This window comes from Vicugna pacos, chromosome 5 (assembly GCF_048564905.1).
Source record: "Vicugna pacos chromosome 5, VicPac4, whole genome shotgun sequence".
NCBI classification, from domain to species: Eukaryota; Metazoa; Chordata; class Mammalia; order Artiodactyla; family Camelidae; genus Vicugna; species Vicugna pacos.
In genome coordinates, this window is record NC_132991.1 from 50977788 (window position 1) to 51005495 (window position 27708).

Sequence of the window (27708 nt, forward strand, 5' to 3'; positions counted from 1 at the left end):
CCATAACAATGGTTAGCACGCTATCTAGATTAGTAAAAACAATATATACCAGATTCTTCACAAATTTGTCAATCCATAAAACATAATTGCAATCTGAAGCACACTACTGCTCTGGGACTCCCAGAGAGGAGAGGGCTACGTGCTGGGTATATCCTCCCAAACTGACTACCCCTGAACCAACACACACTAAACAGAGTCCTGCTCAGGATCAAAGGACTGAGCTAGATGTGAACAACTGCTCAAAAGACAGAATTTGCAACTTAAGTCTAATCAAGTTAATTGCTTGAAGAGTCACCATTCCTCAGAGGAATGTACCAGAATCCAAAGTCTTAAGAAAAAAGACAAAGGAAACCAACACTGAGACACCAACACAGATACTGAAATTAGCATACAAGGTTTTTTAAGCATATTCAAAAGTGCAAAGGAAAATATGTTTGCAAGGAATAAAAATAAAGAAAATTTCAGGAAAAAGAAAACCGAAACAAAAAAATGAACCAAATTGAAGTCCTAGAACTGAAAAATATATGAAGCAAAAAAAATCCACTGGATAGACTTAATAGCAAAATGGAGATGAAAGAAAGTAAGCTTGAAATAAGATCATAAGAAATTATCCAAAAGGATAGAGACAAAAAAATTTTTAGTGAACAGTATCAGGGACATGTGGGACAATATCAAAAGGCCTAATGCATGTATATTAAAGTCTAAGAAGGAAAGAGAGAAAGAATGGGATAGAAAAAATATTTCAAGAAATAACAGCCCAAATTACCCCAAATTTGATGAAAGGCACAAACTTACAGATTCACAAAGCTCAGAGAATACCAGGCAGGATACGTGCAAAGAAAACCACACTTTAAGGTCCTGGGTTCAATCCCCAGTATCTCCTCTAAAAATAAATAAACCTAATTACCCCCCTACTCCCCCACAAAAAAAAAAAAAAAAAAGAAAACCACACATATGCACAGTCATATATAGTTAGTAGTCACACTGCTGAAAACAAAAGATAAAAGAGAAAATCCCGAGAGGCGTAAGAGGGAAAAAAAACAAACACATTATACACAGGGAAATAATTCAAATTATTGCTGGCTTCTCATCAGAAACTAAGGAGACCAGAAGACAGTAGAATAATCTTTAAAGTGCTGAAAGATTAAAAAACTGTTAACCTAGAATTCCAGCAAAAATAATCTTAAAAATGAAGATGAAATAAAGACATTTACTGTTTGAAGAAACAAACAAAACAACTAAGAGAAACTAAGAAAGTGTATCACCAGCAGACCTGTACTGTAAGAAATGCTAAAGGAAGTTCCTCAAGCTGAAGGGAAATTATACCAGATGGAAGTCTGGATTTTCAGAAAGGAATGAAGAACACTGGAAATGAAATAAAACTTTCTCAAGAAATATAAAAGACTACTTTTTCTCTTATCTAAAATACATAAGTCTCAAAGAAGACATACAGACGGCCAACAGGCATATGAAAAGGTGCTCAATATCGCTAATTATTAGAGAAATGAAAATCAAAACTATAATGAGATATCACCTTACACCAGTCAGAATGGCCATCATTTAAAAGTCTACAAATAATAAATGTTAGAGAGGGTGTGGAGAAAAGGGAACCCTCCTACACTGTTGGTGGGAATGTAAACTGGTGCAGCCACTATGGAGAACAGTATGGAGGATCCTTAAAAAACTAAAAATAGACTTATCGTATGATCATGAAATCCCACTCCTAGGCATATATCCAGAGAAAACTCTAATTCAAAAAGATACATGCACCCCAATGTTCATGGCAGCACCATTTACAGTGGCCAAGACATGGAAACAATCTAAATGTCCATTGACAAATGACTGGATAAAGAAGCTGTGATTTATACACACACACACAATGGAACAGCACTCAGCCACAAAAATGAAATAATGCCATTTGCAGCAACATGGATGGACCTAGAGATTATCATATTAAGTGAAGTCAGACAGAGAAAGACAAGTATCTTATGATATCACTTATACGTGGAATCTTAAAAAATGATATAAATGAACTTATTTACAAAACAGAAAGAGATTCTCAGACATAGAAAACAAATTTATGGTTACCAAAGGGGAAAGGGATTTGGGGAGGGATAAATTAGGAGTTTGGGATTAACATATATACACTATTATACACAAAATAAACAACAAGGACCTACTGTATAGCACAGGACTCTATAGTCAATCTTAATAACCTATAACGGGAAGAATCTGAAAAAGAATAGTTATATATATATATGGATAACTGAATCACTTGGCTGTACACCTGAAACTAACACAATACTGCAAACTAACTATAACAAAAAATAGTTTAAAAATTTTTTTAAATACAAATTTTTGTTTAAAGCAAAAATTATAATGTCTCGAGAGGGCATAGTGTATGCAGATGGAATATATATGAACTAAAGTGGACCCACATGAGGTAAAGTTTCTAATATTTTTGTGAAATGGTACAATATGAACTCTTAAGAAACCTGTGAAAATTAACAGATATGTATTTTGCTCTCTAGAGCAATGACCAAAAAAAAAAAAAAAAGAAATATAGATAAAAAGTCTATAGACAAATTAAAATGGGATTTAAAAAGTATTTAATTTATAAAGGCAGGAGAGATGAAACTGAAGAACAAAAAACAGAGGGGACAAAAAGAAAAAAATAAGATGGCAGACCTAAATCTAGCTCTGTTAATTATATCCAATATTAATGAACAAACATTTCTAATTAAAAAACAGAAGCTACCCCTCCCTTACCTCAGGTGATACAAGGCACAACCTTGTCTGGCTGGATTTTAGGTCCCACTTGCCTCTCAATAAGATGACTCTGTGCCATACACAAACTACATGATTCTTATCAAAGATCCTGTTTTTATGGCTATAAATGTATAGCGATATAAAAATCAAAATTTTATTCAACTAACTTTTGCTCAAAGGTAATGGTATTTTTCTTTTTTTACCTCTACTAGCACAGTCTTTATATTCTAACATACCCTTATCACCTAGTATTACTTACACATATACTTGTTCAACAACAACAAATATTTACTGCGCTTGTATTATTTTTCCAGGCATCCTTCTAGGCACTGGGTAGAACAGCAATGAACAACCTAAACAAAATCCCCTGCCCACATGGAGCTTATGTTCTACTTACAGGAAGTAATTATATAATGATCAGCAAAGCACTCAGCTGCTGAAGCAAAGTGGCTGGCTGGGCTTTTTTCACACACGCCAGTTTCAGATCATTACTTAATAGTGTAATCCAGACCGCTAAGTCACTATACAATAATTTGAATTATGAAAACCTGCATGATTGGAGAACTACTTGTACATATATTGGGGGCCACCTGACTTACTGCAGCAGGAGATGTGGGGTGGGGTCGGGGGTCGGGGTGGTTACCTAGGCATGCTGGTTTTATGAAAGCATCTCCAACGTAATTCAAATATCCAGCTCTTCCTCAAGATTTCCCAGCTTTCCAATTCTGGATAAGAAACTGGTTCTCAATTTGTCTTAAACCATCAGCCACTTAAGGTAAAATATAGACTCCACAACTTACCTACTTTATAGTGAAAAACTTAGTCATAAACCACGTGGAAAGGGAAACAAATTCCAAATATTAATCCTTAACAACTGACCACTAAGAAGCACAAATATGCATGTAAAAAATATCAATACTGATGCTTTTTAAATCTGAGAAATTCTGGGCACAATTTATGGGGAATAAAATTCTCACTCATAATACACTGATGGCCACGGCACAGGTTCTTTGGAGCTTAAGATATTGGTCATGATAATTAAAGTAACACTACTACTGCAACATGGTCACGAACACAAACTTCAGCACTGAAATGGAGTTACCCAGGTGATAAAACATGTTCATAAAATGCTTTTATCATCCTTAAAATGAAAACAAAACATGAGAAATTCAGAGAGGGAAAGAAGAGAAAAAAACCCTGCATTAACAGAGGCAGCCTTCCTATGTAAATTGGATGTTTTTGATAATAATAAATGTTTCAATGATTATGTACTTCTCAAATTAAAAAAAATTTCCTATACATCAACCAAAATAAATTGTATAAATTTTCTTTTGCCTGTAGGCTTAAATACGTTCATTAATTGGTGAGATCTGGAATATATTTTATATAAAAATTAAAAGCTTAGAGTACTGTCAATGTCCTTACTATCTATAATTTGTTCTTACTCCCAGGATAATCAGTGACTAAGTCCTTACAAAACTGATGCTGTATTACATATACCTCAATAGAGGATTCCAGGATTTCACTCTTCTCTATTCTAATAATGTGATTATGAAAGTTAATAGTCACGTATTATCCACAGGACTCTCTGCTTCTTCCTTACATTCACTGAAAGACCCCTTCTATGAACCAGCCTCAGGAATTGAATAGTCTAGAAGGAAACTCCAAAGAATCAACTCTAAGCAAAAGACTCTACCTAGTACTCTACTTTTTGCAGGAAATATGCTGATGGATATTGCTGCCATCATTACCTGTGACTGATTTCCAACACTTTTCTGATCCAGGAGAAAACTCTGAAGACTACTTCTGTCTGAGACCATCAGAACAAGAATCTCCTTACACTGATGCTAGACACCAGTGACTGGCATGTGCTTCTTTGCCTATTTTGTTTTGATCTTGATCTTGTTTTTTTTTTCCCCTCTCTGCTAGCTGACACTTCTAAATCAGCATTATTCAAGAAAACTTTCTGCGCTGATGTAAATGTTCATATTCTGCAATGAGAGTAGCTACTATGCCAATTCCAATAGTCACTGGCCACATGTGGCTACTAAGCACTTCAGATGCGCCTAGGGGAACTGAGAAAATTAATTTTATTTGATTTTAATTAAGTTTACATTTAAACATGAATAGCCACATGTGGCTGCCAATTACCATATTGGACAACACAATTCTAAATAATTAGTAGACACTGGGGCCTTTTAGTCCAGGTACTCCCAGGATCCTTGTTTTTGACAATCTCCAGATATAATACTAATTAATTCTTCAGATATGGGCAAAGTAAAAAAAAGTTCATATCCAAATTAATGGGAAAGCCATTTTGTTACTGTCCATGGCAGATTCAGATTCAGATTACGGGAAATAAGGGATAATATAATAATCCTCATCCTAGAGTTTATCTGTGTTGCAATCACCAATGTGTGATCTCCAGAGGCTTAAATGCTGCTCTGCAGCTGCTCTGATGCCAAATGATCATTTAACATAAATAACAAGAAAACCTGGCATTAAGAGATACTACTATCATCACAAGCTTGATACACAATCATGACCCACTGAAAAACAGTGTAGGCAGGGACTGATCACATCACCAGATAATAATGGTCTATTCTTTAGCTTAGGCTGAGTAACCAGGAAGGATATTAATAAAATGAACCAAACAGCCCTGATGACAACCAAGAATTGACAATTGACACAGAAACCACAACTTGTAAAATGGATTTCCACTAACTTGCAAAGCAGAAAAATTTTATCAATCTAAGTCATGATGTACATCATGAATTATCTAAGGTCAAATTCTTATTTCTAGTTAGTTCAGACCCATCTGACCCACACAAAATGGTGTCTGTAGGGACTCGTGTGTTCTAAAGATAAGACCATTTACTGTTCCAGCAACTCTCTGGTTTACAAATTCTCTCCGGTCTACAAATCCCTGCCAAGGCCATCTGATGACTACTAGGTATGCTACTGGGGATTTTTCATTAATGGGCTTTAACATACAAGAGAAATGAAGCAGTTTCTCCAACAATTCAATGGCATGGGGAACAAAAAAAGAGAAATGAATGGCACAGTTGTTACAGAATAAAAGAGGCTTAACAGACTTAATACAGGTAATATGTAGACCTTATGTAGATCCCAAGTTGGACAATTTGCCCTACTCTAAAATGGGACATGCTTATGTAGCAGAACCCATGCTAACTTGAATTCAGCAGTAACTCAACTAATATCCTCTATGAAGTCTTTCTTCTAAAAAAGGAGGTGGACTGAAGTTCTTATCTCTTCATAGGGGACAAAATAATGGAAGAGAACACTTTTTAATCCAGTAAGATTATGAACTTGTTGACAATTATTATAGTCACATCATGGTTTTCTGGGTAGAAGAATAAGAACAGGGTGGAATCTGGACTCTCAGAACTACTTAAATCCTTATAGATATACATTTTCTACCCAAGAGAACTTTTCTTAGTATGTACTTGAAATAAGACTCATTTCAAAATCAGCTGTTACCTATATAGTGTGCCCAAATTGATAATAAAAGAGAGATTTTAAGCTCTACTGCCAATAATAAACCAATTTAAAAAAAAGCATTTTCCTCAACTATATAACATGCTTTCCAATGAGACAAAAGTCATCTAAAAATAATATAATGATTAGTGTCCCAGAGCTGATTGGAATGGTGCATTGGAGAATGTAGGCTGCCCAACACTGTTCAAAACCAGCCAGTGGGAGGAATGCCAAAGCCTTTACAGTAGCTCTACACTAACAGATTCCATAGCACATTACAATGATGTTCCTGAGATATTCAGAGATGAACTAATTATATTTCCTGTGTTAGAAGTCATAACTGTGTAGAGCAGATAACGGTAACAACGATAACAAATAGTAATAAACTATGGTAGCCACAAAGTCACTATACCAGCGACCGCATTTATATATTCTTATTCAATCTTCATGATTACCCTGCTTTTGTGATTTTTTTTTAAAGCCTTATTTTTCAATGGGAGAATTGAGGTAGAGTTGAAGCAATGTGTATAGGTAAATCATAGCTAGCAAATGGCAGAGTTAAAATTCAAATTCAAAAAGGTTTACCTGATGCCAAAACCATCTGCTATTGCATCCCAATGAAAATGCCAACATTAATAAATTGACGTCAAATCAGTAAATTATAAAATTCGAGATACGATCTCTACTACCCAGAAAATTTTCCTATTCTAAACTGACCCATTCTTCTGAAGTTCTAGGTAGCAAATGTTTTGATGTTAATATAATGAGTCCCTACTTTTTAAACACGCGTAATACTTTTAAGGACTCCTTCATCTAAGTTGCATAGTAGAATTCACTGTGACCTAGCACAATATGAGCAATAAATCATACTGTGTCTTGACTCTATTGTGTAATCTCTAGTATTTCCCTTGGCTATCATTCTAGAGTCTTAAACCTGGTTTCTCTTCTCAACCTACCTACACACTGGGCATTTTTTATGCATTTTATTTCAAATTACCTCATCTATAAATTTAATGAGTTTCTTTCTGATCAGTGTCATCTTTCACCTTTCTGCCCTTCAACCATCATCACCAAATACTTTTCCCGCAATCAAGTAACAATCTGTTACATTCCCATGACCCAAAATGTAACTGTGAAATTGACAACATTGTAAAGTAGACTGCTACTGCAGTTCTAACAAAAAAATCCATAAAGTACTATCATCGTCCAGATTTATACAGAATATGCCTGTAGGGAAATTCTGAGAGTTCAACATGTGCATGCTTGATACTTAGACTAATTGGAAATTCCTGCAATGAGAGCAATTTATCTAGAGTTTATAGCCCTCTCTGCTCTTCTTAGCATCACTATGTGGATTTTATGATGAATTATTAAATTTCTCTCTCCTTGTCACAAGTAAGCAACTCAGCAAAACCACACCTGCTCTCCTGAGCAAGGAAGATATTTTATAAGGAAGTGTAGTTTCAGCAAGCTTCAGAAAGTAAAATATTTAATAAGATTTGTTAAGAAGTGCTTAGACTGTTAACTGGAAACTATAAAATTATAAATTCTGCAATTATCTAAAAAATTAAAAAAATTAGAAAATTTTCAACTATTGGCAGAAATTCATTGCTTTCTCAATTATTTGAGTATAACACATCTACCATTGTCCCTTAGGTGTCCTCAACTCAAGTGAGAGGAATTTGCCAAAACATCCTATTCTAAAATTGTTAAAAGAAAGTCAAGGAAGTGGATTCCCTTTAGCTTGCTCTTCTGCATTCTACAAAGTAACATAAGGTACAGTATGGAAAATTTCAAACATTATAAGATTTTAAACAAAACAAAACAAAAACAAACTTTAGTTGCCCAGTGGAAAAAAGGAATAGTAACAGTATTCAAAATAAAAGCTAGTTTAAGTCTCTTCCTAATGCAAAACACGTAATGCTGGGTATGTGATGGGATCCTCAGAAAAATCTCCAAATAGAACCTGAGCCCCTGACCCTTCCAAATAGTGATTTTCCTTTTCAGGGAACAGATAAGAGTAACAGATTTGTCACAGTTCTTAAGCATGAATGAAAAGACTGCTATAGCCTTTCCCTATCTGTACTGAAAGAAAACTCCACTGTTTAAGAAAACTGCTTTCTTATTTTTTCTTGCTATTTTTTGGATATACATGTCAATAAGAAATTTGCCCTATGATACGTCACATAAGAAAAAAATGATGTTGTAATGTAAACTTCAGCACAGGTTCACCATTTCAAGAAAAAGGCCAGAACAGTCCTAACCTTTTCAGGAAAAGTCACCAGGGTGACAATCCCTTATCTGCAATTCTGAAATCTGAAAAGCCTTGAAAGTACAAAGATTTTTCTTAAGCTTCTGGCAAACTCATTTAGCAGCAAAATTTGACATGCACTAACTTGGGACTTACTGTGATTCTTCATTTGATGTACTGTAGAAATATTAATGTGTTTGTATTTCTTCCTTGGAGAATTGCTTATGATTAGAGGATGTTGCCCTGGACCCCAAAAGGGGGATTGCTTAATAAATACATCTGCACTGTATTTCTTATCTAAAATCTGAAAAAATTCTGAACGTTAACACAGAATTACAAATAAAGAACTGCAGATCCATCCTCTCCGTCTGCTTCCTGGTACATCATTGTACTAGGTGTATGCTTTGACTCATAACCATTTGAATGCCTGATGGTGACTATGTTCAAGTACAGGGCTGGAAACTGTGTAGACAGTATTGGATATTATTTGGATTTTTTAAGTGATGAGTAATAAATACAATGTAAAAGCCTTTGACTGGTCTGACTCTATGTAGGGGAGACAGTAACAACTTGGGGACATTTTAAGACAGATTCAGATGAGTTAAAAAATACAACAAAATTTAAAAGTTCTTATTTTAATGAACTCAGTGACACCAATATTCATATCAACAATTACCCATTATAAATTGGGAAATATTATTCCCCCATTCATTCCCTACACCTTGAAGCCAGTCCATATTAATCTGTATTTAAGTTACCATAGAAATTAAAGAGTGATATGATCATTTGGACATGTTGCTTAAAACTTTTTTAAAAATTATTTTATTGTACACAGGAAGATGCATCATCTAATGTGCTCCCTTTCACTACTATGCAGGCTCTATAAGAGCAGCAATTTGTCAATCTTTGTTTCAAAATTTCTATCAGCTATTTCTAGATTTACAGTATTGATTTTCAAGTGAGTTGGTTTTAACAAAAAATTCTATGTGTTGAACTTCTTTACTGATTCATTTAAATATAAATTATGACATTTATGGGGCAAATTCCTTCACCATTCTCTTTCTCTACACAGCCAAGTTTCTTTTTTTCATAGATGGGTCCACATCAGCTGCCTCTAATTCTTAACCTCCCAATAACCCCTCTTAAACACCACAATTTGGTTTCCCACTCCCACTACTCCACAGGACTTATCAAGGTTACATCATGACCTCCTTGTTGCTAAATCCAGGGGCCACTTCCTTCTTGCATGACACTGCTTCTAGCAGTTGGTACTGAGCTAAACCTCTTCTTCAAGTTCTCACTTTGCAACTTACAGGGATGTTAAGTTCATCTGATTTTGCTCTTATCTCTTCCTGTCCGTCCCATTAACATTGTACTATCCCACAGAGTTTAATTTTTCCTCATGGATTTTTGTCTGTTCTATTCATTGCTATAATCCCAAAACAGAAGTCTCTTAATGTCTGTTAAACAAATAAAGAAACAGTCCTTATCTTTTCTTTCTCCATATTCTCTCTGGAAGATATCTCCACTGCCACTTTAACTAATATTTGTAAGAAAGACTTTATTCCAGCCCAATATTTTCTATGGGGCTCCAAATCTTTATCTCCAAATGCCTACAGAAACCTCCATGTGGATGTCCCAAAGGTCCTCTGAACTAGGGAAGTCCCAACTGGAACTCATTTCCTCCTCTCCTCAAACCAGCACTTCCTCTAGGATACTACCTATAAAGCTAGCCAAGTGATAGTTTTCTTTCCCTCACTCTCAGTCAGTCATCAAATCCCACTGATTCTACTTTCTCAGTTAATAGGAGATAAAATCAAATCTGCCCATTTTCTCCCCATTCTCGCTGCCACTGTATCACAGAAGAAGGTAGGGAAAAGGCTCCATTTAGGGAAGATCCCATAATAAGACAATCCTGATTTCATTTTAGAAGGCAAATTATTTTTGACCTCTCTAACAAGATTTTTCACAAAGTCTTTTTTTATCTCTAGGCTACAAGAACTTTCCCAACTTGCCTCTAAAAATATATGCATACTACTAACTGGTAAGGTTCCACTGTATTCTACCCATGCTCGGCAAAAGGACCCTTTAAATATCTGCAAAGCTGCCTACAGAGAATTACAGGCTTTAAGGTAAAGGTGCATCCCATTATAATATATTCAATACTACGCCACACTTTCCAAATTTCCCTCTAAGTTTCTAAAATGAAAATTCTGTCTCAATACCTACTGTATCAACAATCTGTCTCCTTCTATTCCTTTTTAATAAAAAAGAGCTCCTCATTAGCAGTCCCTCCAGTTACTGAACAAATATAAATCCTAAGGGACAACTCTATTGCTGCTATACCCTCAATCATTTGTACTTATGTCCTCCCAGGCCCACCCTGTTTTGCCTTAATTTCCTCATACTTCACTTGGTTCACAGCTCAACTGCCCGGCAACAGAATTTAACTTTCCTCATTAAGCTCAACACTTCATTCACTGAACAAATATTATTATTATGGGTTTTATTGGTCTAGTGATTAAGCTAAATTTATACCCATTTTTACAATAACAAAGAAGAGACAAAACCTTACATTTCAAACCTATACCATAACCCTCACCATTGTACATTATACCTTGTGGCAAAGAAATAGCTTGTTCCTTTTTCATTTTGTCTTAAAGTTTGTATTTGTGCAGGAGAGTCTCCTTTGCTAACTCATTAAAACAAAAAAAATTTGTATAGAACAAACAGGAAAAAAGAACTAAAAAAAATGGTAAGGTTGGAGCCATAACTAATACTTACATTTAAAAAGTGGTTTAAAAAAGCACTTGCAGAGAAAATGAGAAAGTATATGATTAAAAAGAGAAAAAGTAGGATAGCTATGGTCTTTTTCTACTTTTTTTTAACCCTTATTCTTTGGAAAGAAATTAAGAATAGAGGGTTAAAGGCCGTGTCTGTGTATAGTGAGGAGAGATACACATTAAGCTGCACACAAGGCACTGAAATCTGAGAGATGAGAGTTCCTATCCTTAGGCAGAAAAGAAAAGTTCACATGCTATGGCAATGTTATAAATACAATACTACTGGAAGAAAAGGCCGTGCAACGAAGTGGGTCTGGGCATACAGAAAGAAGCGGGTCTAGAAGCGGAAAGTTGAAGAACAAGTAGGAAAGCAGAAAAAGGTCATCCCCCATTGGGAAAGGGGAAAAAAGGTCACTCAGGCAATGAGACAGCATATGGCAGGACTCAGAGATACGAAAGGCCTTGTAGAACACTGGATCCTTGAAGTTCTTGGTCACTGGTATATATCCAGAACTTAGGACAGTGCCTGCCACTTAATAGTTCCAATTTTAAAATTAAATATAAAAGGAGGTGTGTGGACTTTTGATGATTATTCCTATTTAGTTCTATGTAGAACTCCTTCTAATGGTATTTTGACAACTTCTTTACCAAGAATACCACATCCACCTTATCCCGCATATCAACCCCTACATCTAGGAATCCCCAAGCTGTCTGTCATCAAATTGTTTCAAAACAGTACTATCAGGTGGCATCCCCTATCTGTCTTCACCCCATGATAACCTGGAGAGCAGCTTGAATAAACCTCCCTATTGAAATGAGAAAAAGTACCAGTCCCCTTGAAGGCTGCAAAAGGAAATCTGATTCTGGAGGTGCAACTACTTCAACTTACCAAAACAAGTCTAATTACTGAATGTCACAAGCTTTCAAACATTCAGACTACTTTGTTTCTTCTCCCCCAAAATCTGTTCATTAGCTTGCCCTAAGTATATGAGCTGAATATGTTCCACCAAGTCTCATGGCACAGCTTTGAAAATGGGCCTGCTAATGATTTAATTAAAGAGCCAGTCAGTAAATCACATTCTATATTTTAAAGAAAACTTGGAGGTGATGACCACCACAGAGAAGTTTATGAAGTAGCCCCTAGATACATAGCACTACATTCTACTTCAGAGGCTCCTGTCGCCAGGTCTAGAATAAAGCTGTCCTGATAAACTAATTCAGGAAAGGACTCACAGGGTAGCTTTTTAGGTGGAAGTGAACTCTAGTCTGATCCTTTAATGAGTTAGGATCAAAGTCAAGTTAAACATGAACCTCTACTGGGTCTCTCTGTCCCCTTAGACAACCTATTCTGTAATCACAGGAACCCTTACATCCCCAGGCCAAAGCAGCCCGTAACATTTCTGTGGTATCTGTTCACTGGGGAAGATTTATTAGCTTAGCTACAAATAGCAAAGGCTTGCTTTAATCCACTGCTCCCTCTCCTGATGTTACTATTTTTGAAGAAAATGTTTTGAAAGTTTGCACTTTGCTATAAGCCTTGAAATATCTTTTCTAATGTCCACTTGGGAAATGTATATACTGTGACCAAATATTTAGGCTACAGTTTATTAAGACTGAAAGTTTCTGAAACTAATATGCCAGAGGTCTTTTTGTTCCATTACCCTCCCATACTAGGATTCTCAGATTTAAACAGAAAAGTAGAGGAATCACAGCAAGGAAGCAAAGTCATCAGTGGGATCAGCTATATTATCAATAGTCACTTCTTTGTAAAACTAGCTCTAGGCCAGCCATGACTTATATCAAGTTAGGGATATACCAGGTAGTACAAGATTCAGTCCAAACCCAAGTGGGCAATAAATAAACTAATGTTCAAGTTAAGGCGTGGGCACCTTAAATACACAATGTGTACTCTTGCAAATACAACAAGCATTGTAGATCACTTGGCAATGTACAATCATCAGGGAGGAGACTTAACCTCTAGCAATTCAGCAGCTGGGAAAATGCACAGAGCTAAGAAGCCTGGTTAAGGAGTCTAGGAAGTGTCAGAATTCCAGAAGTGATTGGAGCTCAACTATCCAAAGTACAGAGGGATGTGGTGGCATAATAACAAGGAAATATTGGCTGGCCAAAGATCAAATACTTTGGAGTAAGGAAGGCAACAAACCTGATTCTGGGGGTGGAGGTGAACTATAGCAGACACCTAGGAGATGGGCTTCAACAGTGGCTCTCAAACTAGCTGGCATGAGAAGCATGTGAATGCTTTGGTTAAAAAAGACATCACAGGGCCCGCCACTCCCCAGTTTCTGATTCAACAGGACTGGGGTGAAGCCTAATAATTTACATTTCTAATAAGTTCTACAGAGATACTAATGCTACTGATCCTACTGATTCCGGAGACCACATTTTCAGAACCATTAGGCCAGGGTATTAGATCAAAGTTCTTGGCCTCTGAAGTCTGAGTCCCAGCCAAAGTCTCCATGAAAGTGGCATGAGCATTTAAAAGTGGAAGGGCAATATTCAGAACCAAAGAACAAGAAATGAGGCACAGAGAATTCATCAATTATACTGCAGTAGTAATCATAACATAATAGCTGATACTGCATGCCAGGCACTGCGCATGGTACCTTATATGCATTATTTTTCTTCATCCTCAAGACAACCTGCATTTTTTATTTGAGAAAGCTGAGACTAGAGATGTTAGGTAATCTGTCCCAAGTGAAAGACCTAATAAGTGCTGAACCAAGACTGGAATTTTTGGTTTACTAGTCCATCACCCAGTACCAATATAAGTAGGCCTCTTCCTCCTCCCATAGATGCTGCTTGTAGAAATGCTTTTTGTTATCAAGATCACACTTTTAACGCCAATTCTAAATCCACTTTTCCATAGTAGGATGTTAACTGAAGTTGACTCCTGAGTTCACTGGCACTCCTATGATTAAGTTTAAATACCGATAAGGAGACAGGTTAACTGATTTTCTGAAGACCCAGTGTGCTCGTTTATCTATCTGCTATTTCCTGTCTGTGGACACCTACAAGTGCAAAGAGAACAATTACCGTACTTTCAATCCCCTAATTCTTGCATCTGGAATAGCCTTTTCCCATTTTTTTTCTTTATGCATTTATCTCAAATAATTGTTGTGAGGATTAACTGAAAATAGGTAAAGCGGTTATTGCAGTTGGACTCAGTGAAATTATTATATTATATATTACAATTACATGCAGGTGTATTGTAGGATCGGAGGTCTAAAGAAAGGTGGAGGTTGGAGACCTAAGTTTGAAAATTATCACCTTACTGGAGGTAGTTCAAGTTATGGAATGATAAAAGGGTGACCGAGGAAGAGCACACATAATGAGGAACAGATAGTTCCCAGGACTAAACACTAGACAGTATCAGTATTTACATGACAAATGAATGAAAAAGAGACGATTAATGACATTTTAAAGAAGCTGTCACAGGATATTACGCTGGAAAGAGGAATCAGAGTAGGAAGTTTCACTCTTTTTAAACTTACTACTGTTCATTAATCCCACACCCGTGGACTGGGGCACTAAGAAAGGGGCCTTGAGAAGCCCAAACGACTCTATAGGCTCTAAAGGATCCGAGTCTAAAACACACTGCACACGAAAGAGCAGTACCAGCGCTAGTGCTGGATTCCACAATAAAGACACTGCGGCTAGACAATCCTAGGAACCTCACGAGGAAGCTAAGTCCGTCCGCGCAGGCGGGAAGGGAGTACACTGCCCCCTCCCAACCCGACCCGCTGGGCCTCCTCGGCCAGACCGACACTCCCAGCCCAACCTCGCGGGCCAGCGCGCGGCGGGAGGAGACCCAAGAGCAGCCCGGCGCCACCCACGGTGGTATCAACGAGCCCACACCCACTCCAAGGTCCCCTTCACCTCGCACCCAGTCCGGCAACCCGCCACCCCCAACACTGGTTCACTGCCTGGAGAGTCTACGGAGTTCGGTAATTACCTGGAGCTCCACCGCGCCGCCATTACACCGGATGCACGTCACTTCCTCTTCCCGAGCCCAGCAGTAGAAGGAAGGCGGAACGTGAAATACATAAAAAGGCCACGCTAAATTGACTTTGAAATGTTATACTATTAATTTAGTTTAAATGCCATCTTGTAATACCAGATTCAGAGCAGTCGATCCGGCCACACTTTTCCCTTCCCAAGGTGGCGACAAAAGATACAAACTACAAAGTCCAGAACCCACCGCAAAGGAGGGCGGAAGTGACGCGAGCAATTGTAGGCTTAGAAATCCGCAATGTACCACGGGAACGGTAGTTCCTCTGGAGAAGCGCCAGAGAGCGCGTTCAGGAGGCCTGCGGGAAACATGGTTGTGAGGAAAATTTAGCAAAATTTACTTTAATCTAAAATTATACTTCTGCGCTTGGTAAGAAAGTAGACGTTAGTGTAGGCACTTTTCCTTGAAAATCTTGAGGAGCGCAGACACCTTTTTCAGACTTTTTACGATAGTTAGACCAAGAACGAGTATAAGGAAAAAATGTTACCACATGTTAAGTGACTACTAAAGTTTCAAGATTTCAAGCCTAAGTGAATATTGGACCACAAACAGAGTGAAGTGAGGAGAAACTAATTCTGTAGAGAAGATGATGCCTCTGTTTTAGTTAAGTTACCAACTGACGAGAGAGACATCGCGAGGAGAGATTGCCTGACTAACTTGGAAATAGCGGTCTGTACAGAGCTCAGAGGTAATCAAAGTATTTTCTTAAACGTTACTTTTCGGTAGTAACAAAACCTAAAAGTTAAGCTACTTGTTACTGTTTTGGGAACTATCTTTTTCTAAAAACAGCTGTATCTTTATGTTCCTCAGCAATGTATAGGTGAGGCCTGGTTTCTCTACGCGCTTACCTTTACAATTTTAGAGTGCTAATACTACCAACCTTTTCCTAGAGACACGAGAGTATAATGATTACAGATAAAGACAGTGGAGTGAAACAACTTATGTTTAAATCATGAATCTATTGATATATACTCATGGACAATTACCCTTGGGCAGGTTACTTTACACTGTGTGCCCATTTCCGGATCTGTTAGGTAAAAATAATAGTGCACACCCCATAGGATATTTTTAAGAAGTTATTAGTTGATACACTTGATGCATTTGAGATAATTCCTACTGTATAATAGTATTATCTGTCCCTTTTTCATATTTAAGATAATTGGCCATAGTTTAAAGTTCGTTTTGGTACCTTAAAATATTTAAGGGGATAGATTTCAGTCGCACTAATACAAGGCACAGGAAATGAATCTAGTAAGCGTTTGTATCTATATCTGAAAAAACCATAGTACCACCTCTACAATTATCAATAGAAATAGGAAAGTTAGAGTTGGACCTAGGAGAATTGGATGGAACTGGGAAAGACTAGGTTTGTCATCTGGATCCTAAAGGAAGCAAGGAAAACTAGCTGGGGCAGGAGTAGCTCCAGAGCTTGAGTCCCTCCCTGGGATAAACTGGCTAGGCCCTTGTAACATAGTCTGTCTCAGTCATTAGCCAGAGACTCCCTGAGAAGAATGTGGCCTTGACTCAAAACCTGAGGTGGGCTTGGAAGTGGTCACAGCTAAAGTCTGTCACCTAACCACATTCTTCGTAACTAGGTAAAAAGCCTTTTATTGAAGAGGTGTCTGAGCAGCACATCTCTGGTTTGTCACAATTCACCTTTTGCACCATGTAGATTTACTCTCCATACACATTTAGGGAACCGTTTCCTTCCTGAAGAGAAACTTCAGACAGAAGTTAGTGGGACGAACTGTAGTCCCAATCTTTGCAGTTGGTCCTGAGCCACAACTGAACTCATTGCCTTTTTCCTCCACTATCCATTCTAAATTTTCCTCACTCTCAGCTACCATGTGTGCTGGTCTCAGTAATTAAACTAGTGGTGTAAAAACTCTAATTCTTGAGAAATTTAAGCCCCTGGTAAGTCCCCTTCTCAGGCAGGTGTTGCTGCACTTGTCTATTTACAGTCACTATCAGGCAAGGTAGAGGTGCCCAAGTGCTCATATGAGTACCACACGTATTCTTACTTGCCCCCATTGAGTAACATCAAGCCTACCTCCTCCTGATGATCAGAGTTAGCTTCTCTGCCAAGGTGTTGACTCCTTCTTGCCAGCTTGTCTCTGAACTCAAGAAGTTCACAGTTCCCAGGCAGCAGGTGAAGCTTAATTCAGAAGGACCCTTGCTGTGTCCTCTAGCAAGAATACACCACCTTTGGAGACTAGGAACTCTAACTGACAAAGTTCAGAGTTGCAGGAATGGGGGAAGTACTGTGTCTCTTAGTGGGTCATTGGGAATGATAGTAAATGGGGCTATAGCTGTTTCAATCCATTGTTTTCTGGCTCCATGTATTGTTTCTATCCAGGACCCTGAGCCATATCAGGGTCTACTGCATCCTGGGGAACAGCACCTCATTCTTGCAGGGTATTGTCTCTAAGCAAGTGCTTGAACTTATCCTCAGCAGGCCATTGCAGTGCTATATGAGGCCACCAGCTTCTAAGACATGAAACATGTGATACAACCAGTGGAATCCATGGTCACAGACACCTCCCTGCACCACCTTTGCTGTAAATTATTTCCCTAGTTGTATGCTTTCTTGTATTGTATTCCAGGCATGCCTGTGGATCAGGCATTGTGTAAGTCCCCAGATAGTTGTGCTAGGTAAAGATTGATGGGTATGGAAGGCAACTGCTTACCCAAAATAAATAATCTAGTCCCCATGTTGCCCCTTCCAGGATAGAAAGATCCCAATGTAGTCAACTTGCCACCAAGTGGTTACTTGATCTCCTAGAGGAGTGATGACGTATTAGGAGCTCAACATCAGTCTCTCTTGCTGGCAGATTGAATTTTCAATGAGGCAGGAAACAGGTCACCTGTGGTAAGTGGAATCCATGCTTCTGGACCCATTCATAGACTCCATTCTTGTCACCATGGCCATTTTATTCATGTGCCCATTATGCCAGCACTGGGGTGGCCACTGACAAGGACAGGCTAACATCAACTAACTGAGTAATTTTGTCTACTTGGCGTTTAGTGCTTCTTCCATAAGGTATACTTTCTGGTGGACATTGACATGCAATAAAAAGATCACACTTTTTGCCCATACCAGTATTTTTATCCACATACCTCTAGGCCTCCAAGACCCCCTTGTCTGCAGTCTTCTAAATCTCTTTATTTTCAGATATCTGACCAGCTAGTCAGGCTATTTGCCTTTCGCCTACATGTATATCTGTATGTATGTATGTATGTATGTATGTATGTATGTATGTATGTATCTGTCTGTCTGTCTGCCTATCTATCTATCTATCTATCTATCTATCTATCTATCTATCGAGAGACCACTTTTCCTTCCATACAAAGTAGATAATGGATGACCAGGTGTATACCTGAAGCTCTGAAGCTCTGCCCATTAGGAAGATTGTCCCTCTCCTCTGTTTTCAAGGCTGTTCCTGACTGAGGGTTTAATGTAGTTGCTGTTCAATTTAAGCTTTTATCCAAGTACTTAGCCATCCTGTCTGTAAACTAAGCCTTTTTTTCTTCTTCAGCTTGTTCAGGACCCCACCTCCTACCCTATATGGCCATCAGTATGAGCTGAGAGAGGGCTGTCAGTGCAATTGCGATGGGTGAGGTCAGGGTTTGCACTATCTGTTGATGCAGATTTCTTGTACCCCCTGGTCTTCTTCATGCCTTTATCCCCAATATAACACTTTCATCTTATGATGAATTGTGACTGGACCCCCAGAATTTATGACATGGTGGGTTCAGCAAGACACATTTCACTTTGTGCCACTCAGTGTCTCACATTCCCCATTTAGCAGTAGCCTGCCAAGAGCTATTTTTCAAAAGTTGTACAACCTTGATCCAGAACCCCAGGAATTTGAACTGTGATTCTCCTACTAAGATTTCCATAAACTCCATACTGCCTCTTTTCCTGAAACTGACAACTCTAATGCCATAGGATCTGCCAGATCCTTTAGCCCAAGTATCAAGGCTGCTTGCACTATGGCTCACACCTGCTGTGGAGCCCTTTCTTGTGTCAGGTTGCAAGGCTGGCAGCTTTGTATGTCACCTGGTATAATTTGGGCCAGAAATACAGTCCTAGGCCTGGAGTGCGTTGTTCACAGAACCCAAAGCAGCCTCCTAGGCCATGTGCTTTCTCCTTTCTTATAGGGGATGCAAGAGGTAGCAATTTGTCTTTTACTTTAAAGAGGATATTTTAGCACTTCCCAGAACACTGGGCCCTTAGAAGCTTTAATGAAGGGACAGGTCCCTGATTCTTCATGGGGTTTATTTCCTAGTCTCTGGAGCACAAACCTCTAGCACACTAGACACCTCTTGTTAACCTGTTTGAGCAACATGATGTCATTGTTATAATGGATCAATATGATCTTCTACAGAATTTCCAGATAATCCAGATCTCTTTGGACTATATTATGAAAGAGAAGAGTTAACAAAGCCTTGGGGCTAGAATATCAATGCATGTTGTTATCCGTTTATTTCATGTGGACATGAACTACTTCTAATTGTCTTTCTTGATTGGGGTAGAAAAGAATGCTTTCTCCAAATCAATGGTCACATACCATGTACCTGAGGCCGTATTATCCTGCTTTAGTAATGATACCAGTCTTGGTATGGCGGCTGCATGTGGTGGCTGCTACTTGGTTGAACTTGGGGTATTCTATAGTCATTCTGCTAATTCATCTGGTTTCTGCAGGTGCCAGAATGTCAAATTAAAGGGAGATGTGATGGGGACTATTATTTCTGTATCCTTTATCTCTGTCATACCCCTGGCATTGTTATATTGTTTTGGATTTACACTCTTGGCCAGGAGAGACAGTTTGAAAGACTTCTCTTTGGCTTTCCCATTCTGATAGCTCTCACTCTGCAGGCCAAGGACAATATATGGAAATTACTCCAACTGTGAAGTATGTCAATCCCAACTATATACTTGGGACTGGGTAAATGACCACTAAGTTAATCTGTGAATCCTGTGGACCATTGTGGGCCAGACTCTGGCCATAACTCCATTTACTACCTGGCCTCTGTATACCTCCATTCAAATAGCAGAGCCATGATGTTGCTTCAGATCTTCAGGTATCAGTGTCAACTCTGACTTGTATCTGATAGCCCTCAAAATATGTGAGTACTCCCCTTTATCCATGTACATGTATCATGTACAGTCATTGAAATAAGTTCAAGTGGGTCCTTGGGGAAAGGCTCATGAGAAGTTTTTTTTTTTTTAATTGAAGTACAGTAAGTTATAATATGTCAGTTTCTGGTGTACAGCACAGTGTCCCATTCATGAATATACATACATATATTCAGGCACGGGGGTATAGCTGAGCAGAGCATTTGACTGCACATATTATTCATTTCATATTCCTTTTTCATTAAAGGTTATTAGAAGATATTGAATGTAATTCCCTGTGCAATACAGAAGAAACTTGTTTTTTCAGATCTGTTTTTGTATATAGTAGCTAACATTTGCAAATATCAAACTCCCAAATTTATCCCTTCCTACCCCCTTTCCCTGGTAACCATAATAATGTTTACTATATCTGTGAGTCTATTTCTGTTTTGTAGATGAGTTCATAGTGTCCTTTTTTTTTCCTTTTTTTTTTAAGATTCCGCATAAGAGTGAAATCATACGATATTCTTCTTTCTCTTTCTGGCTTACTTCACTTAGAATGACGATCTCTAAGTCCAACCATGTTGCTGCAAATGACATTATTTTATTCTTTTTATGGCTGAGTAGTATTCCACTGTGTATATATACCACAATTTTTTTTATCCAGTTATCTGTCAATAGACATTTAGGTGGCTTCCATGTCTTGGCTATACAACATATACTTGATATGATGTTGCAGGGTGCTTGCTCTTGAGACCTACTAAGTCTTCAACCAATAGTCTGAAAACTGGTACAGGTTCAGGAATTGGGCAAGAGATTGTGACTTTTTATTGGGGCAACCACCCTCAGCCTCCTGCACATCCATTCTTGTAATCATGTATATATTAAGCAGCACTGTCGTTGGCTTCCCATATATTTTGCCCCTAGTGACACCATGTTCTGTTAACCATTTTCACAACTCCCTATTGGCTGCTGCTCCTATGTTCTGGTTATTATAATTGTGACCTCCTAGCACCTGAGGTTTAAGTGTTGTTCATCCCCTCTTACTTCAGAGCCACATCATCTGCACTGCTACTAATGAACCAAATTCCATGGCAGGCTCTCCTATAGTCAGCCCTAAGTTGTAAAGAGGAATCAGCACTGAATGTCTTTCTTTGTGATGCTGGTGCCCCTCTTACTTGCACATTCCTCTTGACCATGGGGAATGATATGTCTTTTGGATCCTCCTGTGCAAAGTAATTTTCTGGTAGGTTTTCTGGCCTCACATAATATATTCACTCCAGCATGTCCACTTTCCTGAGCTCTTTATGTCCTTTCTCCAGGGTCAGCTATGGCAATTCAGGCACTTCATTTCCCTCGGCATGAGCCATTACTTCTCCAGATGTCTGGGAATTACTCTAGCAGCACGTTTGCTCCACCTACTTGGATTCTTTCCAGAGTGTTTAATTCTATATTCCAAGAGAATACCCCAAAATCAATAAACTCTCTCTGTCTAGTATATTCCAGTGTTCTCTACCACTGAAAAGTTTTAGCAATTGCACAACCATATTGTGCCAAGTACTAATGGTGCCCCATATACCACCTAGGATGGGCCCAATTTTTTGCCAGTCAGGAAGCGAGGGATCCAGTTTCAAAATCCCAACTTACTATTTAGTTTTTTGAGTCATTCCTGGTGCCACGGTGTCATTTGGGTCCTCTGAGAAGTGGACATTGAGATGGAGACAGGAGAGTAAAAAGTTTGTTGGGGATTGACACCTGTGAAAGGAAAGGGCAGGAAAAAAGATTGAGCAGGAAGTCAACAGACCACAAGGCAGATCTGATGAAGTCTCTGAAAGCCCAGCAGAGAGGTCCAGTGTGAGGATTAGCATTTAGAAGAGTCTTTCACTGGATGAAAGTCTAGGCCTTTTGTAGCACATTTTGTTTGATCATTGGCTGAGGCCACCCACCCCGAAGGAGAGCATGACCTGAGCTCAAAAGCTGAGGCCAAACCTTAAGGAATTAATAGCTGGAGGCCACAAATCCTTTCTTGAAGAGGGATCTGAACATTTGAAGGGTACATTTCTGTGTCTGTCACATAGGTACTAGTACTAGAAATAATTACATGTGTTTGGTATGTTCTGTATTTCTTAATTAGTTCACCACTGTTATAAGGATCACATGGGAGTAATTGTCAAATCAGAGGAGATCTCAGCCTTGCCTGGGTTTAAGTTCATATAAAAATTTCAGAGATTGTAGATTTTAAGGGAATGACCTGAAAATTTGCCACTGCCCTCCCTGTTCATAATAGGTTCTTAGTTCATGGGAAACATCGATGAAACCCTTACGAAACAGCTAGAAATAGAAGGAGAATTTTACTCTCCTTCAATCTGATATTATTGGTACTGTAAGAAACTGATCACAGCAATTTGGTCTCATTATTAAACAGGTTTCTGCTTCTCTCTGAAGCTTACCTGAGACTCCAGTTTAGGCAAGAGGCTAATGATTGTGTCATTAACAGAAAACAGTCTCAGAGCCCTATGAAAAAGACTGTACTAGGTTCTCTGAACTATTTCAAAGAACAGAATCTTGGGGACAAGCTTCCAAGGTAAAATTCCTTGGGAAACTTTTAGACTTTATCAGTGTACCAAGTTAGAATTCCCAGGACTCTTTTCTGTCCAAAAGGGGACATCCTTCATCAAAGCTAACTATTTGACCCAAGATCCAGTGAAATACAAATTAAGTTCAGTGGACTTAATAAACTATTGAAGGAAATTTTAATATGGTCATTTATTCAGAATATTTTTGGTATTACTTTAATGTTCTGTTTTTTGTGGTATATGAAATAGCCATTTCCTTTTCTTCTGAAGCTACTTCAAGTCTTTAATTTGGTTAACTCTTCCTTTGGGATCTGATTTTCACTAACACTTAAGAATTGAGAAACAGATATTTTTACTGAGTCTCCTTACTTTCATAGTCTTTTTTCAATAAGAATAGTTCTTCCTTTTTATGAGACTACAAATGGACAAACCAACTGTGCAACAAAGCCATTCTGGAAGTGTCGCATTTGAGAATAATTCTTATTTAATTGTGTATCATTCAAGGTTGACTTTTTATGTCAAGACCAGCTCATGAATGACATTAGCTGTTGACTTTAGCAGTGAAGGCCAGCCAGCTGAGTTAATGACCACTGATCTAAGGATCCTCACTAATCCCTTTTCCTATAAAGCTCAAATGCTGTCTTGGAGAGGGAGTAAAGGAGGGTTGGATCTTGAATGCTTTAAGTTTTACCTGGATACCGGAGCGTTACTTAGTGTTGTTTTTGTTTTTGTTTTTGTTTTTGTTTTTGTTTTTGTTTTTGTTTTAGTGGTTGGGCAGTACTAACCTGCAAGGGGTGTTTGGAAATGTGTAAGGATGGTGAAGTTTGTCACCATGCCTGGAAAGGCTTCTGCTGGTATAGTGGAGAAAGAGGAGGTAGGGATAAGAAGGGGCAGGGGTGCTAAATGTCTGCAGAGCTCTGGAAAGAACTATCTTCCCATCATACCCCTTGAATTATCATGAGAAACACAGAGAGTGCTGAAATCATATTCTCCATTTGGGTTTAGAAGAGTGGCTTAACAGTTTCTGTTTTGTTTAATTTTTCTCCACACAACCCAATGAGTAGAGTTCTTGAGGAAGGTAAGAGTAGTTTAAATCAAAGTAAGAATTACTTTTCCTTCTCATATCCCGTTTGTAGTATGATTGGTCCTGTTACAGCTATACTTAAAAGGAGAGTTATCCAAATGCAACATCATTATAGCTGTATTTTTAAAAACTGGGAGTACCGACTCCTGGAAGGAACAAGAGATATTCTTTACTTGATTTTCTTTAAGACATGTTTTTGTCTAGGGCACCTAAATCTCAGATGATTATATTTATCACACTCAGAAGCCAAAGTTGTGACCTGCTATTGTGTGACTCAATTCATATCATACTTTGTCCATTTTAACAAGCCTCCAGTGCTTATGTAACCCACATGTAATAACTTAAAAGGTCTGTTGGAACTATTTCTGACAGTTTCTACGAAAACACTTTAATTGGGGTGGCCAACAGCTTTTAACTGCCACAGGGGATGTTTTGCTACAGGAGGTGGGTGGGAAAAAAAACAAAAACCCACTAAAGAAGAGGGTTCTTTTGCCCACCCCCACCCCAACCTGTGTTTTTCTTTCTGATGATGTTTCCAGAAAGCTGGATTTTCAGACAAATGTTAATGTTTCCAAAAGGCAGACAGTGCCTTTTTCTGTAAGTGAAAGCAGAGGCAGGAGAAAATGCTTTCCAGGGGGAAGTGGAGATGAAGAGGAAAGTTGGGTCTAAGAGTAAGGAAGAGTAAAAGAGAAGCCTAAAAGCAGTGGAAAAAAAAGAGAGAAGGAGAGAAAGAGAAATAAATGAAATGGTAACAAGAGTGATATTTCAGAGTCATAATCCAACAGGAGTGAGCAGTAATCTTGTATTGCAAGCAAGTGGACAAGGACTCTACCTTTGGTACAAGAGAAGAATTTGATGATGATGTGTGCTGCATGCTCGAATCTCAGCACTGCCTGGGCCATTGGGAAGCAAGAGGGAGCACACTGAGTCTGTCTGCAAATTCTGCCTCTGAGAGGGAAGCTGAGAGAACCAATCTTGGGTACTAGGGAGCAGTAGAGCATGCTGGTTAAAACATGACGCCCAGAGCCAGATCGATAGTCTAAGTTTAAATTTAATAGCTGAATTAGCTATTTATTGTTACATAACAAATTACACTAAAGCTGAGTGTTTGAAACTACATTTATTATCTCACATTTTCTGGGAGTCAGGAATCAGGTGCAGCTCAGCCTAGTCCTCAGGCTCAAGGTCCCTCACAGGGCTGCAGTCAAGGTGCTGACCAGGGCTGCAGTCATCTCGAGGCCTGACTGGTAGAGGATCTGCTTCCACGCTTGCTCACATGGCTGTTAGTGGCCTCAGGTCCTTGTGCCCAATGGCCGGAGACATCATTTCCTTGCCACTGATGTGGACCTCTCCCTAGGGCAGCTCACAATATGGCAGCTGGCTTCCATCAGAGCAAACAAGTGGGCACACCAATCTCAAAAGTGACATCTCATCATTTTTGTCTGTTCTTTTCATTAGAATCAAGTCACTAGGATCATTCCACACTCAGTGGAAGGGAATGACCTCAGGGTGTGAATGCTAGAAGGTCATCTCAGAGGCTTAGGTAACCCAACCTACCAAGCTTCAGTTTCCTTCACGCTATAATAAGGATGAATAATAGCATTTATAACATTAAACTATACAATAAAGAACATTTTTGGGTATGTGTATGTTGTTTGAGGATGAACTAATATAATGTATGTAAAATGCTGAATGTGGGAGAAAACTCTAATCCGAAAAGATACATGTACCCTAGTGTTCACAGAAGCATTATTTACAATAGCCAAGACATAGAAGCCGCTTAAATGTCCATTGACAGATGAATGGGTAAAGAAATTGTGGTGTATATATATATATTTTTTTCAGCTATAAAAAAGAATGAAAAAACTGCCATTTGCAGCAACATTGATGGGCCTAGAGATTATCATACAAAGTGAAGTAACTCAGAAAGAGAAAGGCAAACACTATATGGTATTACTTATATATGGAATTTTAAATATGATACAGATGAATTTATTAACAAAACAGAAATAGACTCAGACATAGAAAACAAAATTATGGTTACTAAAGGGGGTGAGAGAGGGATAAAGTAGGAGTTTGGGATTAACAGATACAAAGTACTATATATAAAACATAAAAAGCAAGGTCCTACGGCATAGCACAGGGAACTATATTCAATATCCTATAATAAATAATGGAAAGACTATATATATATATATATATATATATATATATATATATATAACTCAATCACTTTACTGTATACCAGAAACTAGCATAACATTATAAATCAACTTCACTTCAATTAGAAAAAATTAAAATGCTGAATGTGGTACCTTACACATTTACTTTTGAAATAATGAATGTTTTTTTCCAACTAGGGATTTCCTTTACTTTTCTTCCATACAAGTAGTTGGTTTACTTTGCTCATTCCTCAGGAGGGAGATATGGCTGAACAGGAAGCTGAAGTCCTGCTGGTCTTCCCAGTTTGATTTCCAAAAGCCTAGATCCTATGGAAACAGAAACCAAATAAATGGGAAAAATACTGGGGGAAAAGTAGGTCCTAGGAAGGAAGAGTGGGGCGCATGCTGAGCTTTCTCCTTCTTAAATTAGGCTTCACATATTAGAAAGGTCTTTGTTTTCTAATTCTTTTTTTAACTTGTTTTTATTGAGTTATAGTCATTTTACAATGTGTCAAATTCCAGTGTAGAGCACAATATTTCAATTATACATGAACATACATACATTCGTTGTCAAATTTTTTTTCTCTGTTAGCTGCCACAAGATCTTGTATATATTTCCCTGTACTATACAGTATAATCTTGCTTATCTATTCTACATATGCCTGTCACTATCTACAAATTTTGAAATCCTTTTGAATAAAGAATTTGGTGAAAATGATGGACATTTGCATAAGCAATTCAGTGAAGGAAAATGTCCAGACTATATTATGAGGAGGGAAGGTGTCTACAATCTTACTGAATCCTTCAGCATGAGTTCTGTAATCCTTGGATTAGGTAGAAGGAAAGTAGCCTGAAAAAGCAATAATGGGGATTTCATTGCCTGGAGTTTAGGTTTAGATTGAGTTAGTACTTAATACTACTTGGTAGTATTTTTAAAGTTGCATATCTGTACACAGCAAGTCACTTAACACTATCTTTGAATACCATAAATATTCTATCACACAGTCAAAGCTGTGCTAAGAAAAATGCTGACTGTTTGGATGGCTTAAAAGTCACTGTTCAATATATTGAGATATTTAGGGATGAAAAGAAATAAAGGACATTTCTCATAGTTGTGTATTTGATCAATAAATAGAAATTATTACCAAGCACAGGTCACAGTAAGAGATACTGAGAGAAATATGAAGTTTAGGAAAATGTACTCTACTTCAAATTTTCTATCTAGTTGAGAGCTACTGTCAAGCTGATTTTTTAAAATCTAATTGAGAGCCTCTGCGAAAGGCTTGATTTGACCTATGGTGTCTTTTTGTCAGGTTTCACTCCTGATTTTTGAAAATCCCCAGGGAACAAGTCCTTGTTCCACAAACCTGTCACAAGAGACAGGATATCACAGTGGTTAAGGTGGCCAGCCTTGAAGCAAAGATGACTGACAGAAT

The 27708-nt window shown here is 38.2% G+C and overlaps 1 protein-coding gene and 1 long non-coding RNA gene across 4 annotated transcripts in view; one reads left to right on the top strand and one right to left on the bottom strand.

Moving 5' to 3' along the window:
• The window catches only part of CWC22 (CWC22 spliceosome associated protein homolog), a 55107-nt gene extending 39645 nt beyond the window's left edge, over nucleotides 1–15462 (bottom strand). The window contains exon 1 of one of the 2 annotated variants that reach the window (XM_006210224.3): nucleotides 15275–15462. The gene's annotated coding sequence lies outside the window, so the exon portion shown is untranslated. Of the gene's footprint in view, nucleotides 1–2769; nucleotides 2891–15274 lie in introns of those variants that run through there. The other variant, XM_031678300.2, reaches the window with a different exon arrangement.
• Nucleotides 15463–15619: 157 nt separating this feature from the next.
• Nucleotides 15620–27708, top strand: part of LOC140696627 (uncharacterized) — a 155703-nt gene continuing 143614 nt past the window's right edge. For both annotated transcript variants that reach the window (XR_012073131.1, XR_012073130.1), the window contains exon 1: nucleotides 15620–16019. This is a non-coding gene — a long non-coding RNA (uncharacterized lncRNA). The remainder of the gene's footprint in view (nucleotides 16020–27708) is intronic.